The sequence below is a fragment of the Tamandua tetradactyla genome, chromosome X (genome assembly GCF_023851605.1).
Source record: "Tamandua tetradactyla isolate mTamTet1 chromosome X, mTamTet1.pri, whole genome shotgun sequence".
NCBI lineage: Eukaryota > Metazoa > Chordata > Mammalia > Pilosa > Myrmecophagidae > Tamandua > Tamandua tetradactyla.
The window spans coordinates 146,825,334-146,839,921 of NC_135353.1; the positions used below are offsets into that span (position 1 = coordinate 146,825,334).

Below are 14,588 nucleotides of genomic sequence, written 5' to 3' on the forward strand. Positions count from 1 at the left end.
GATTCACTTTCATTTTCTCTGGTTCTCCGAGGGTTCTCTTGAGAAGGCAGCCATATTTTAAAACATGGCTTCTGGGTAGGTGACATCTTTAATTCTGGTAAGTTTTTGTCTTTAAACAGTTTTATTATATTCTTGATATTGCATATAGGTGTCAAATGTATATTTTACTAATAAAATATTTTGAAAATCTCAATTTTTGCATCGTCAACCCAAATCATTCCATTTATGTATATAGAAGTGTAATTTATAAGAATTAATACAAAACACAGCAAATGCAAAGAGAAATCTTGGGAAAAATAATGAAATATCAAATTTTAACTTTTTTATTAAAACACAGATATATTCGCACAGAATATATACAAAAGAAAATAATTTAAATACATTCCAAGCAATATAACAAAATGATTCATTATAATTGCTGGTTTGTTGTGAATGTTCACTTTCATGAGAAAATGTATAACAAATTAAAATGCCTGATAAAGAAAAAACTTGTATTTCCTATAATAAAATATTTTTTATCTTTTGTAATTATATAAAATAGAATTCTGCTTTGCAAAAACATACTGTGTAGGTGAAATGATTTATACCATAGAGTATCTATCTAAAAATTCAATGACAGGAAATATATAGAACATAAATGAAGGCAACAAGAGCTTTTGCCTATATAGAGAGATAGCCTTAGTGGATGGTAATTTTGGTATTCAAGTAATTGTGAAATTCTGGTTTCTTTATAATGAATCAAGGATATCCAGAAAATAGTAATAATAAATTAGCAATTACTCTACATATATACTTAATACTTAATGCTAATTAAATAAATAAGCATGTATCATTTTAAATATTAGTATCAGATTTGTGAGAGAGTATAAAATGATACTGAGTTTGGAAAATTAGTTTTGAGTTCTTTGGCAATTTTTTTTTTTTTTTTTTTAACATGGGCAGGCACCAGGAATCGAACCGGGGTCCTCTGGCATGGCAGGCGAGCATTCTTGCCTGCTGAGCCACCATGGCCAACCCAGTTCTTTGGCAAAATTTTAAATTTGCCTAACCTTTTAAACAGTAAATGCTTTTCTATAACTCTAATAGAACTTTTGAAATATATTAATAAAAATATGGTTATGAAAGGGCTAAGCGGTTTTTTAGGGATATTATTCTGCATTCATGCCATTAATGTTATATAACTTTATATCCAATCAAGTAGATGTTATGTCTTAAGATGTTTCCAAAATTTTTATTGATTAAAAAAATATATAATTTATTTTGAATGCGTGCACAAGTACATAGTTGTTTATTTAGGTAAATGCATATTATGTATATATCTGTTCATGTAAATGCACTGCTAAAATGTCTATTTCTGTGAAGCATATCCATATGCATTTTTTAAACATTTATACTGAGCACACACCATTTTCCAACTAATAGTAGAAAATTAATGAAATAATCATGATAGGATATTAGTAATCATTATTTTGAAACATCTCTTTTTTTAAAAAGTAGTGCAGAACAGCTAAGATGTTATGCTTAAAGTCATAAATAGAGCAGAGGTATAAAGGAAATAAATAAGAAAAATCGAAAGAACTTATGGGAAACATTATTTAGTTGTGAACCATTCATAGGAAGGTGATGGCTAATTAGTCAATGAAATGATTAAACTAGAGGTGAATAAATGAAATTGTCACAAAGCATAATCTTTTTATCATTTTACTAGAATTAAATGCCAAATGTAATTTGAAGTTTATATTTTGTTGCTTTTGTTACCATGATAATAGAAGAAAAAATGACAGCAGTAATAAGGGTAAAATTCCTCTTAGTTTTTATCTGATAAATATCTGGAAAAAATCCTTAAAAGCCTTGTTTTGTAGGAGTTGTGTACCATATCTATCACTGATGTGTAGAAAATTTTTAGTAACAATTAGCTATCCTCATACAGTGTGTTTATGTTTAACTGTATAGAATCAAGAAATCTTGCTAAATCCATTTATTTGAATTCATTGCTTAAAGACTGCTGTTGGGTAGTCTAGAAATATAAACCTGGAATCTATAAATAAAGGTGATTTCATATTTTCCTTTCCAGTCTTTATGCATTTTAAAAAATCTTCATTACTGCCCATTCTAGGATCTCAATACACTGTTGAATAGAACTAGTTATACTAGACATCCTTGTGTCATTCTTGAGTTAAGGGGAGGTTTTCAGTGTTTCACCACTAATTATGATACTTGCTGCAGTTCTTTTGAGTATTTTTCAATCAGAATTAAGTGGTAAATTATGTCAGAAGTTTCTCTGTATCTTTTGTGAAATCATACATGATTTTATTTCTTTGTATTTAAAGTGATTTAATTTCAGAATAATAAACAGCACGAAACCATACCTGTATAAAATATAACTTATTATTAGAGTATTATCTTTGTTCATCAAACATAAGTCATTTTGTATCATTTCATTTTTTTGTATTTATGGATGAGATGTAAACATTTGATTTACATTATGAATAATTTCCTTATCACTTTGGTGCAAAGTTTGTAGGGGTCTCATAAGCCATTTTAGGGTGTGTTTTTACTGTTGTTATTCTGTGGAAGAGGTTGTGCCAGATAGGTGTTTTTTCTTTTTCAGTTATATTGAAAATAGCAGGAATTTAGAGGAAGAACATTGCATTCATTTGTAGGGAGGTTTTTCAATACAGGCATATTTTATTTAATAAATATGGAAATACTAAGATTTTCTAGCTCAACTATTTTGTTAAGCAGTGTTTTTTTTTTTCCAATTTTGTTGTTTCATTTAATTTCACATTTATTGAAATAATTTACTAATAATACAATGTATGTGATCCAGGACATTACTTAGAGTAGTGATCCCCCCATATCTTCTTGGTGTTGATAATGTACGTCTTCTTTTTTTTTCCTTAATCAGTCATAATGGTGGTTTATCAATTGGTTTTACCCTTAAGAAAATATTCCTAGATTTGTTGATCACTTAATTTTCACTTTGAATAATTGATACTAATTTTAGTTCATGTTTGAAGTTTTGTTTTCAATTCCTGATTTATTTTCTACTCTCATGAAGCTGATTGTCAAATCATTAATTGTCAAGACAATTTTCCGTGAAGGTGTAAATTTTCTTTTAGACTCATATTTTGATGCTTCCACGCAATTTTAATAACTGTATTAAAGTATAGTGAGATAATCTGTGCAACTTTAAAATGAACACTATAAATTTTTGGCTGTGGATGTTTATAAAATGCCTTCACTGAAATTAAGGTAATGTAAATATACATTCCGTCAAACAAATTTCCTTGTTCACCATTGTAATTCCTCCCGCCTGATCCTGCCCAAGTCTTCCTGTCTTTCCCATGCCAAAAACATTATTGTATTAGTCTTTGTTTAGACATAAACTTCAATTTTCTTGGATAATCATGAAGGAATGGGTTGATTGGATCACATGAGAAGTATACACACTATATTTACGTTTTTCTAGGGAATGTCAGAGTGTTTTATAGTGTGTTGTTACTGTTTTACATCCCGTCAGCAGTGTGTGAGAATTGCACTTTTTCTAAATCCTTGTGGGCATTTGCTATGGTCTGTACTTTATAATTTTAGTCTTTCTAAGTGGCGTGCAGTGATGTGTCACTGTTGCCCTAAATTGCCTGGGTAGAACCAAGTCTTAGCTCTTTCTGTCCCAGACCTCCCTAGTAAATGGAGAAAATGGATCATAAGCCTGCTGCTATTCCTTTCTTTCCTTTTCATATTTTGCACATGTGGTTATTTCTAATTGCTTGTGTGCATGAAATATCCTAAAGATAAATTGGAGGCTTTGGGTGAGTTTATATTCCTTTAGAAAACATTTTTTGTTTTCTTTTGCTTCTGAGAGGCACTTAGTGTGCAGGCACACTAAGTGCTTCATATCAATTAGATGAGTTCATCTCATATCAATTAGAAAATGAGTTCATTTGAAGCAGTCTCAGGTTTTGTGAGTTTTCAATTCGTTTCAAATATAGACGCTTAAGGCATGACCCCTAAGGAAGTGCTAAATTGAACCCTAGGGTAGGTTACTGGAACCTCTCGTCCCTGTTTGAGACTGAACATAGCTTGTGTCTCATCGTCTGGTGAGAAGGCTGGAAGTCCTGCTCAGGTCTTTTGATTCTCAGCTACAACTTTCTGTTCAGTATCTTTGTTCTCATTTCACCTCCTCTTAATCAGCAAAAGCCATGTGGGGAAAGTAGTATTAGACTTGAGTTTTACTTCCTTGACTTCTCCTGTAAATTAGATCCTGTGTCTTCAAATGCTTGCTGTCTTGGGTTTGTGGTGACTTTGAGCAATATCTTTATCATTTTTCCAATGTTCTTAGTCAATGTGCAGTATGATTGGGCAAACATGGCTGGACTGCCCTTTCTGGAAGCAGACTGCTCTACAGGTACTATTTTTTGAAATAGATTTTAGTTTTTAGTTGTTTTTTCTTCTCTAGCCAGTTAACTAATCATTTTATCAGTAAGATAATGTATTTTCTTCTGTAGAAAATAATCTACCTGAGAGTTAATTCTCTTGTCTTCATTTGCTTAATGCATGCCAATGAAATATTTTCACTGATCGCCTATATGTTTTAGTTCCCAACATGTGCCAGATAATGGACAAAATGATGGAGTTATGTTATTGCGGTACAGCTTAGTGGGAAAGCAAATAAATAGATATTGACTATATTATAGAAGATACTGTTTTCGATAATTTGTTAATGCAACAGTAGTAACCAGAATGACCATATAGGTCATTATGTTGTGTTTAGTTGTGCTCTAGTGACTGGCATATGAATCCTTTACTTATCTACGTCTGTTTCAAGTTAAGATCCTATCAGTTTTAAATGTGACTTCACAGCCATACAATTCCATTTAGTCCTCTCTTTCCTTTGTGCTCTTTCTGACATATTGTTTTTAAATATATTTTTAAAACTTGATATTAATTAGGCTTTATTTTTCCTTTAATTTTATTAAATAAGTTATAGTTAAATTAATTGCAAAAGGCTTAAGCTTACAATTTGAAAAATTCTTAAATAATGTTTTATATTTACATACTATTTAAAAGTTGGATTTCAAGAGTCATTTTTTTCCCTTTTCAGATTTGACACATTCACATTTATTTTCCTTAAGAAAATAAAATCTTACAGATATGATGAACAACTTCCCATCACAATTCTTTCCCTCCTTCAGCTGGAGAACCTGCAATCTTTGTTTCTTTTCTTCTTTTGTTGTGAAATATAACATACGTACATAAAACAATAATTTAAAAGTACGTTTTAACAAGTAGTTACAGAACAAATTTCAAAGTTTGGCATTGGTGACAGTTCCACAATTTGAGGTTTTTCCTTCTAGCAGATCCAAGACACTGGAGACTAAAAAGAAATATCATATTAATGATTCAGTTGTCATACTCATGTGTTAATTTTTAACTTCTTTGGTATAAACTCCTCCTTCTCCTTTGATCCTTCTTCCAGTCTTTAGGGATATTTGAGAACTCTCAATCTTGAAGTTGATTTGAATCTTCCTATCCAGGTTTTAAAATTATATCTATCTCAATCCATAATGGCTACTAGAATTTTGTGTGTTCTTAAAATACATGTTATACTCCGTATACTTTTCCAAGTTGCTTTTCCAGAGTTAGGTCTTTAAGATTTATGTGTGTTGAAATATGTACTTGAGTTAATTAATTTCACTTTGCCATATAATCTCTCTGTTAGAGTATATACATACGTTTATTATCTAGTTCCCTACAGTTGGAAATTTATGGAACTTTCAGTTTTTCACTATTTCAAAAGACAGTTTATTGCATGTCTTCTTGTAGACATATGTCAGAAATATTTTTAGAGCAAATTCCTTGAAATTGAATTACTGGGTCCTAGAGGATGTACAGCTCTGTACAGCTCTACAGTATTAGGAGAAATTGCCAGTTGGTCTCCCAAGTGATGTATCAGTTTGCATTACCATCATCTGAGTTTGAGAATTTACATTTCCCGTCATCCTTGGCAAGTCTTGGCATTGTCAGATGCTTTGATCTTTATCAATCTGACCAGTAAAAAATAATTTCTCAGTGAAGTACTGATTCAGTTTCTTTATTGATTATAATGTCCATCAATTTTTTTATGTTTTCGTAACTTATTTTTACAAATTCATAGTTTTAAAAAAAATTGTTCATTTAATCTACATTTTAAATATCTTGGTATAAAGTTGATTGTGATATTTTCCTATTTTTTTTTACATTTACTGTAATAACATCCTCATTTTCACCCCTAATATTATTTATGTGTTCTTTCTCTTTAAGACTCAGATATCTTTTAATGAAGTAATGCAGAACTTAGTTTTTAATATTTATCCATATGTTTTCCCTCAAGTGCTCTTCATTCGTTCCTGTAATTCTGAGTGTATATCGGGTGTCATTTCCTTTCAGGCTGATAAACTTCCGTTAAAATTAAGTATATTACAGTTGACCAGTGTCACGTTGTCTCAGATTTGTTTATGTGGCTGTTTTCTTATTGTCAGTTTGAAATGGTTATTTTGCCACTGATAGAATTCTGGTTTGAAAGTCCCATCTTTTTCTTTCTGCATTGGAAAGATGCTGCTGCTTTTTCTGTGTTCTTCTGTGCATTCTGCCGAGAAAGCAGGAATCATTTAAATAACCCTTCCAGGATATGAAGTTCATATTTATTTCTCAGTCATTTTGTTTGTTACACATTTCTTTACAACACTGGTATTCTTTATATTTCATATAGATGTGAAATATATATTTTAAAACATCAATCACTAGTTTATCAATTCAAAATTATCCATTTAATTAAATAATAGAATAGTTTACTGGATTGACAATAACAGCATAACAAAGCAAAGGAAAGCAGACAAGGCTCACATGAAAAATAACTAAAACTGAAAGCAATTGTTTCTCATTAAAATACATACAATATCTGCATAGATAGTATACACATGAAAACAATTCATGTACATTCCTTAAGCAAAATGTCACAAGTGTTTTTTGTTATAATTATTAATTTGTTGCTAATGTTAACATGCAAGAGAAAAATGTATAAGAACAGATTACAACTCTTGATGACAAATAATGAAGTTACATATATTAAGTATGGTAAAATATCTTATATTTACTGAAATTATGATGTACAATCAACTTCTACTTTGGAAAGTGATTTTATAGGTGAAAGAATTTATATAGAGTATTTATCCGTCAGTTGTTACAGGAAATTCATAGAACAAAATTGAAAGTAATGAGTTTATGATATATATAAGCTTATTATATATTAATTTTCGTATTCAAATAATTATGAAATAATCTTAACAAATGGAATTAATAAAATGTATCAAAGATATACAAATAATGAAAGAAGAAATATACTTAATACCTGGTAGAAATTAAATAAGATATCTTTGGTTATTGATGCAAGATTATGTGGAGATAAAATGATACTGGCTTTTAAAAATAAATTTTGCATTTTTTAGTCAAGTTTTAAATTTGCCTACCCTTTTACACAGCAGTTGTCTTTGTGTGACTGTATCCAATACACCTTGTCAAACGTGCATAAAAACATGGTGTGGTAGTTAGATTCAGTTGTCAACTTGGCCAGGTGAAGGCACCTAGTTCTGTTGCTGTGGACATGAGCCAATGGTACGTGAACCTCATCTGTTGCTGATTTACATCTTCAGTCGGCTAGGAGGCATGCCTGCTGCAATGAATTATGTTTGACTTAATTGGGTGGTGCTTAAATGAAAGAGCACAACATAGCACAGCCCAAGCAGCTCAGCATACCTCATCTGAGCACTCGCAGCTCAGCCCATGCCTTTGGAGATGCAGAAAGAAATCACCCCAGGAAAAGTTGTTGGAACCTAGAGGCCTAGAGAGAAGGCCAGCAGAGACCATCCTGTGCCTTCCCACGTAAGAAAGAACCTCAGTGGAAAGTTAGCTGCCTTTTCTCTGAAGAACAAAATAAATCCCCTTTTATTAAAAGCCAATCTGTCTCTGGTGTGTTGCATTCCGGCAGCTAGCAAACTAGAACACATGGGTATAAAAAAAGCGAAGCGGCTGTTTTTTTCAGAAATTATGCTGTGTTAATACCATGAATACTACTTTTCCACCCAGTCCAGGTAGATTTCATACTTTCAGAAGATACCTCTAAGGCAAATTGCTAATAAAAAGAAAGCAAATTTTATTTCATTTCACATGTGTGCACAAGCATATAAATATATTATTTATGCAGATGTTGTTTATGCATCTGTTTATATAAACACTTTACAGGTAATCATGTTTACTTCTGTGAAGGGATATGCATTAGCACTTTTTGGAAATTCTACACTGAATACATCCTAAAGTATATAGTTAGTAAATGAAATTCAAAGGGATAACTAAATGACTGCATACTAATGATTCTTCTAAAATATTTATGCTTTGTTCTCTTTTTTTTCATATGTTAGTACAGATAAGAAGTTATGCTTAAAGCCAGAAATAGAATAGAGTTAACAGGAAATAAATAATAAAACATATAAAGATTTTATGTGAAAAAAATAATTTAGTTGTGAATCATCTGTAAGTAGCTGACCTCTAATTAGTCAGTGAGATCATTAACCTAGAGCCCATAAAATCGTTTCAAAGAAGACTCCTTCATTGTGCCCCTAGGATTAAGTATCAAGTATATGGTAAGATTTATCTTATATGCAGGGCTTCTTGTACCATAGTATCAGAAAAACATGAAAATAATCCGGGCTATATAATGACACTCAAGTTTTCTTTAGGTATATAGAAAAAGACTTAAAAATATAACCAATTCCTCTCGTGGTTTTGTGCTTTTTTTTTGTTGCTTATGTAAAAGTTTAGTAAGAATTCGTTTTTTCTGAAGAGGTGTTATGTTTCACTTTACAAAATTCAGCTATCTTACTAAATCTACTTAGCAACTCTAATATTATTACCTATAGATTGATTTTAGATTGTATGAAAAAAATCGCTTGATCAGTGATTAAAGGCAGTTTCATTTTGCCCGTTCCAATCTTTATACCTCTTTTCCCTTTTTCCTACATTATAGCCCTGGCTAAGCCCTCTCCACAATGTTAGGTGTAATTGGTGATAGTAGACATCTGTGTCTCTTTATGCGCTCTTGGGGGAAGTTTTTAACAAATCATCATTAATTATAATACTTGACATTTTTTTGAATTTTTTTGTTTTGGCTTGGTTGCTTTGTTTTATTGTCATTATTGGAAGGTAAATTTTGTCATATTCTTTCTCTGTATGTATGGTGATAGCAACATGATTCTATCCTTTGTTTTTTAAAGAAGTTTGATTATAAAATGCTAGGTTTTATGCTTTGATTTAACCCACTTTGTTTATAGTGCAGTATAGTTTGAGTATCTTCGGAGTTTATTTGTCAAACAAGTTTTTATCTGGGTGGAGGGGTCAAGATTTCCTGAAAAATATACGTGTTTGATTTTCCTTTCATACACCTTGTCGTTTTGGTGTGAAACTAATAGGGGTCTCAGAAATCGTTTTAGGAAGAGTTTTTACTGTTTCTGTTATATAGATGAGTGTATTGATGTTATTTCTTTCCTGTGTGCCTTTATTTCCTTTTCTTCCCTTATTGTACTTACCAGACATTCCAGAACTATATTGAATAAGAGTGATGAGAGTAGACATAATTATCTCATCCTTGATAGTAAAGGGAAGACACTGAATTTTCCAAAAATAAGCATAATATTAGCTACAGATTTTTGTAGGTGCGCTTTAGCCAGTTTAGGCAGTCCACCCTTGCCTTTTCCAATTTTTCTGAGAACTTTTATCATTTTTATATATTGCTTGTCCTTAATGAATTGATATGATCATCTGAATTTTCTTTTCAGGCATGAAAAGAAATGACTGTGGTCATTTGCATCGATTGGTTTTTATAATATTAAACCAGGCATATACCCTGGTATTAATCGGTCATAGTATACAAATATTTTTATGTGTTCTTGAATAGCATTTCGTGAGGATTTTGCGCCTGTATTCAGAGAATATCAGTGTTTAGTTTTCTTTTTTTTTGCGTGTGATTCTTAGTCTAGTAGGTATCAGGATAATACTTGCTTCATAAAATGAATTGAAAAGTGTTTCTTCATCCTCTATTTTAAATTTTCAAATATTTCATTTCATCATTTCAGTGTTTTTAAAAATGCTTTCGTTGAGACTTCTTTGATCATGGGTTGTTTATGAGAATGTGTTGTCTTGTTTGTAAATTTTTGGAGAATTTCTTGCTATGTTTCTGTTTTGGATTTCTGGTTTGAATACATTGTGTTTGGAGAATGCACTCTGTGTGATTTCACGTCTTTTAAGTATTTTAAGGTTCTTTTATGCCTGCATATATGAGATTTATGTTCCATTTACACCTCAAAAGAATGTTTGTTTTGCTGCCGTTATTGGGTGCAGTGTTCCATAAACGTCTGTTAGATCCTGTTGGTTAATGGTGTTATTGAAATCTTTTGTATCGTTGCAGAGTCTGCCTATTTGTGCTATCAGTTGTTGAAAGGGGGTTATTGGAGTCGTCAGCTATAATTTGGAACCATTTTTCTATACTGTTCTTTTATTTTTGCTTCACTGTTGTTTGGTGCATACACATTTAGGATTTCCATGCCTTCTTTTTGGATTGTCCCTTTTGTCTTTATATAAAGCCCCTTTCTCCTTCTGGAATTTTCTTTGCTCTGTAGTGTACTTCATCTGATATTAATACAGCCGTTCTTACTTTAAAAAATAGTTTTAGTGTCATATATTTTCCCCATCCTTTTACTTTGTCTTCCTATATCTTTGTATTTGAATATATCCTAAATCATTTCCTATATCATATATTTATTGTATCATTGTATGTTTAACAACTAGTTGTTTTAGAAAGTAAATAGTTGTCATATTTTTAATCATGTGCAAATATCTTTCTTATAATTGGTACATATAGCCCACTTCTCTTTAATGCTATTATGAGTGCTAGGGCTCAAGTGCACCATTTTATTTTTTTCTAGGTGTTTTATTTCTCTTTTCTTTTTACTATCTTTCTTATGGGCATTGAACAATTTTTAGAATTCAGTTTTTAACTTTTTAATATAGTAATAGTTATACAACTTAAAATATCCCTTTTTAGCCACTTTCAGGCATATAATTCAGTATTATTAATTACATTCCCAATATTGTGCTACCAGCACCAATATCCATCAGCCAAACTTCTTTACCACCTCAGACAGAGACTCTGCACCCTTTAAGCAATAACTCCCTCTTCTCGTCCTCCATAGTCCCTTATAACCTGTACTCTACTATGTCTCTATGAAATTTGCTTCTTCTAGATATTTCAAAAGAGCAAGGTCATATAATATTTGGCTTTTTGGGTCTAGCTTATTTTACTGAATGTAATGTCTTCAGGTTCATCCATGCTGTAGCTTGCATCAATACCTTATTTCTTTTCCAGCTGAAAGATATTCCATTGTCTCCATATATATCACATTTTTCTATACATTCATGTCTTGAGGGACAGTTGGTTTTTGTCTACATTTTTTGGCTATTGTGAATAAGGCTGCTATAAACATTGGTGTACCAATACCTTGTTCAAGTCCCTGCTTTCAATTCTTTTGATTATATACTAAGAAGTAGAATTGTTGGGTCATATGGTAATTCTATTTTCAACTTTTTAAGGAGCTGTCAAATTGATTTCCGAAGTGTCTGCACCATTTTACAATACCACCAGTATAAGGGTTTCTATTTCTCCACATCCTTAGAATACAATTTGCAATTACCTGTATTGGTTTTTAGTATATATCTTTGTGTTGCTTTTTTTTAGTGATTGTCCTGTATATTTGGTATGTGTGTGCAGATCTATGCATGCATATACATAAATCTTATAGTCTATAGAAGCTATCATTTTCACTTCTTCAAATAAAGTACAGAAATCTTACCTCCTTTGATATGCCTTTACTCTCCCCCATTTATAATATTGGTTTAAATATTTACTTTATATACATTGAGACTATAACTAGACTCTGATTTTGCTTCAATGTCACACCTAAGAACTCCAGAGTAGAAGGAAAGTCTTTTGACTCATATATTTTTTTTGTTAATTTTATCTTTTTTTTCCCCAAGTTTCTTCTTTTATAATTTGCTTTCTGATTAAACTCTTATTTTAGGATATTAATTAGGGTAATTTTTTAGTCATTATTTTAGAATAGTTCTCTTGGCAGCACACCCTCTAGTGTGCCTTCTACTAAGAATGTCTTGATTTCAATATCATTTCTGAAGGATATTTTCATTAGATATGACTTTGGGGTTGAAAGTTATTTTCTTTTAGCACTGGAAAATGTTGAGCCACTTCCATCTGTTCTCCTTGGGTTTTTTTTTTTTTTTTTTTCCATGGGCATACACCGGTAATTGAACCTGGGTCTCCGGCATGGCAGACGAGAACTCTGCCTGCTGAGCCATCATGGCCCTCCCTCTCCTTGTTTTTTGATGACAAATTTGCTGTTTGAATGGTTTTTCCTCTACATTTGAGATGTAATTTTTCTCTTGCTCCTTTCAATATATAATTTTCTTGTCTTCAGATTTCTAAAGCTTGACTATGATGCGTATCACTGTATATGCTTTCTGTGTATACTAATAGATGTTTGTCCAACTTCAGGAATCTTAACATCATTGAGGTGGGGCATGATTTGTGGTGACCCATCACAGCCTGGTGAAAATGAAAGTTTGGACTGCTCACTCGGCATTTGGTGGCCTGGGTGAGGATGGGGGTCTCGGTTTTTTTCAGTCACGTTTTGCTAATGTGGAACAATTATTGCCTTAAAGTTTTCTTTCTTGCCAAGCTGTCACTTCCTAGTCCTTGGGCGTTGGTAGGGCTTTTTTCATCTCAACCCTTTGGATTTGTTTTGGTTGCCAGATTCTTTACTTCCAGATCTGGGATATATAAAGCATAAAGAAAACCAAAAAAAACCAAAGAAACATACTAAAAACAGTGCAATCACCACTGTGTTGTTCCTTAGGTTCTGAGGTCCTTTGTCATTCTACCTCTGTCTCTTAACCTGTTAGACTCATTTTTGTGTTTTTTAGTATATAAAATCCAAGGTGTTTCATTGTACATGGGGGAGAAATAAGGAAAAAGTTGTTTACTCCATCTTCTTGGAATCAGACCGTCAACATTTTCTTTTGGTTATATGATATTCACAATGGGTGTATCTTTCCTCTTATAATTTGCTTATTTTTTCTTTTGTTTAAAAAAGTTAATAAATAATCATATTTTATTCCTAATTATACATCCTTAATTTATAATTTTTCCATTTGTTCCATAAATGTTTTTTTAGCTCCCATCTTGTGCCAGGTCGGGGAAATGTGCTGGAATTACATTATTGAGGGCCAGCCTACTGGGGAAACACAGAAGTAATGGAGACTATGCTAAGTATGTGGTAATTTGTTAAGCAATTCTAGTAATGAGAATATTATCTATTTACTTTTATGTTCTTTTTCCTGGTTGCTCAAGGTATTGGTATTTAAATATTTACTGTTCAGAGTCTTCATAGAGTTACTCCCTCTAAATGTAACCTCCCAGCACTATAGTTCCATTTATTCCCTTTTTCATTTGTGTTCTTGTCGTATATTTTATATCTATGATACCATTTATTTTCTTGGCTTTAAAGAGTCCGTTGTCTATCCAATAATTAATGGAAACATTAGTCCTTTACGTTTATCCATATACTTTCTCTATTCAGGACTCTTCATGTGTTCCTGCAGTCCTTAGTTTCCATCAGGTGTTATTTCCCCTCACCTTGAAAAAGTTTCTTTAGCATTACTTGTTTTACAAGTAGCAACACATTGTCTCAGGTTTGATTATATGGATATGTCTTATTTCACTGTCAGTTTGGAAAGATACGTTTGCTGAATATAGAATTCTAGGTTGATGATTTCATTTTTCCCCTCAGCATTGGAACAGTGCTCCTGTGTTCTTTCTAATTCCACATGGATTCTGTGGAGAAGGCAACTATCATTTAAATGATCTTCCTTAGGTAAGTTCTAATACATATCTATTTTCTAACTTTTGGGGGATATACATTTATTTACTTCATTGAATACTTTATATTTTAGAGAGAGTTCAAATATATAGGGTATTAAGTAAACACTTACAAAATTTCATTACTTATTTTGTCAATGAAAATTTTTCCATTTATGTAAAAATAAAAGATAATTTGATTGACAGTAGCAAAGAAAAAGAAAGATTGCATGAAAGTTACCAAAACCAGAGAAAATAACTATTTTTATATCTTATTAAAATAGATAAATTTTATACATAAGTTAAAGTAATATAAATGCAATCACTAACAAAATATCAGAATGATCTATTACTATGTTTGCTGATCTGATGTTAATATTGACCTGGATGCAATAGTGTGTGAATATTGCATGAGAACAGACAAAACACTCTTGATAAAGACCAATAAAATTGCACTTGTAGATGTTTTATATCCACCATACTTATATAATATACAATAATTATTCTGCTTCTGTGAAGTATATTTTATATGCAAAATTATTTAAGTAAATACAGCACATATCCATGTAAA

The 14,588-nt window shown here is 31.5% G+C and overlaps 1 long non-coding RNA gene across 1 annotated transcript in view; it reads left to right on the plus strand.

Annotated features, from left to right (window-relative positions):
• The window catches only part of LOC143671147 (uncharacterized), a 37,760-nt gene extending 23,705 nt beyond the window's left edge, over positions 1-14,055 (plus strand). The window contains exon 3 of the long non-coding RNA XR_013169495.1: positions 13,950-14,055. This is a non-coding gene — a long non-coding RNA (uncharacterized LOC143671147). The remainder of the gene's footprint in view (positions 1-13,949) is intronic.
• Positions 14,056-14,588: the final 533 nt, after the last annotated feature.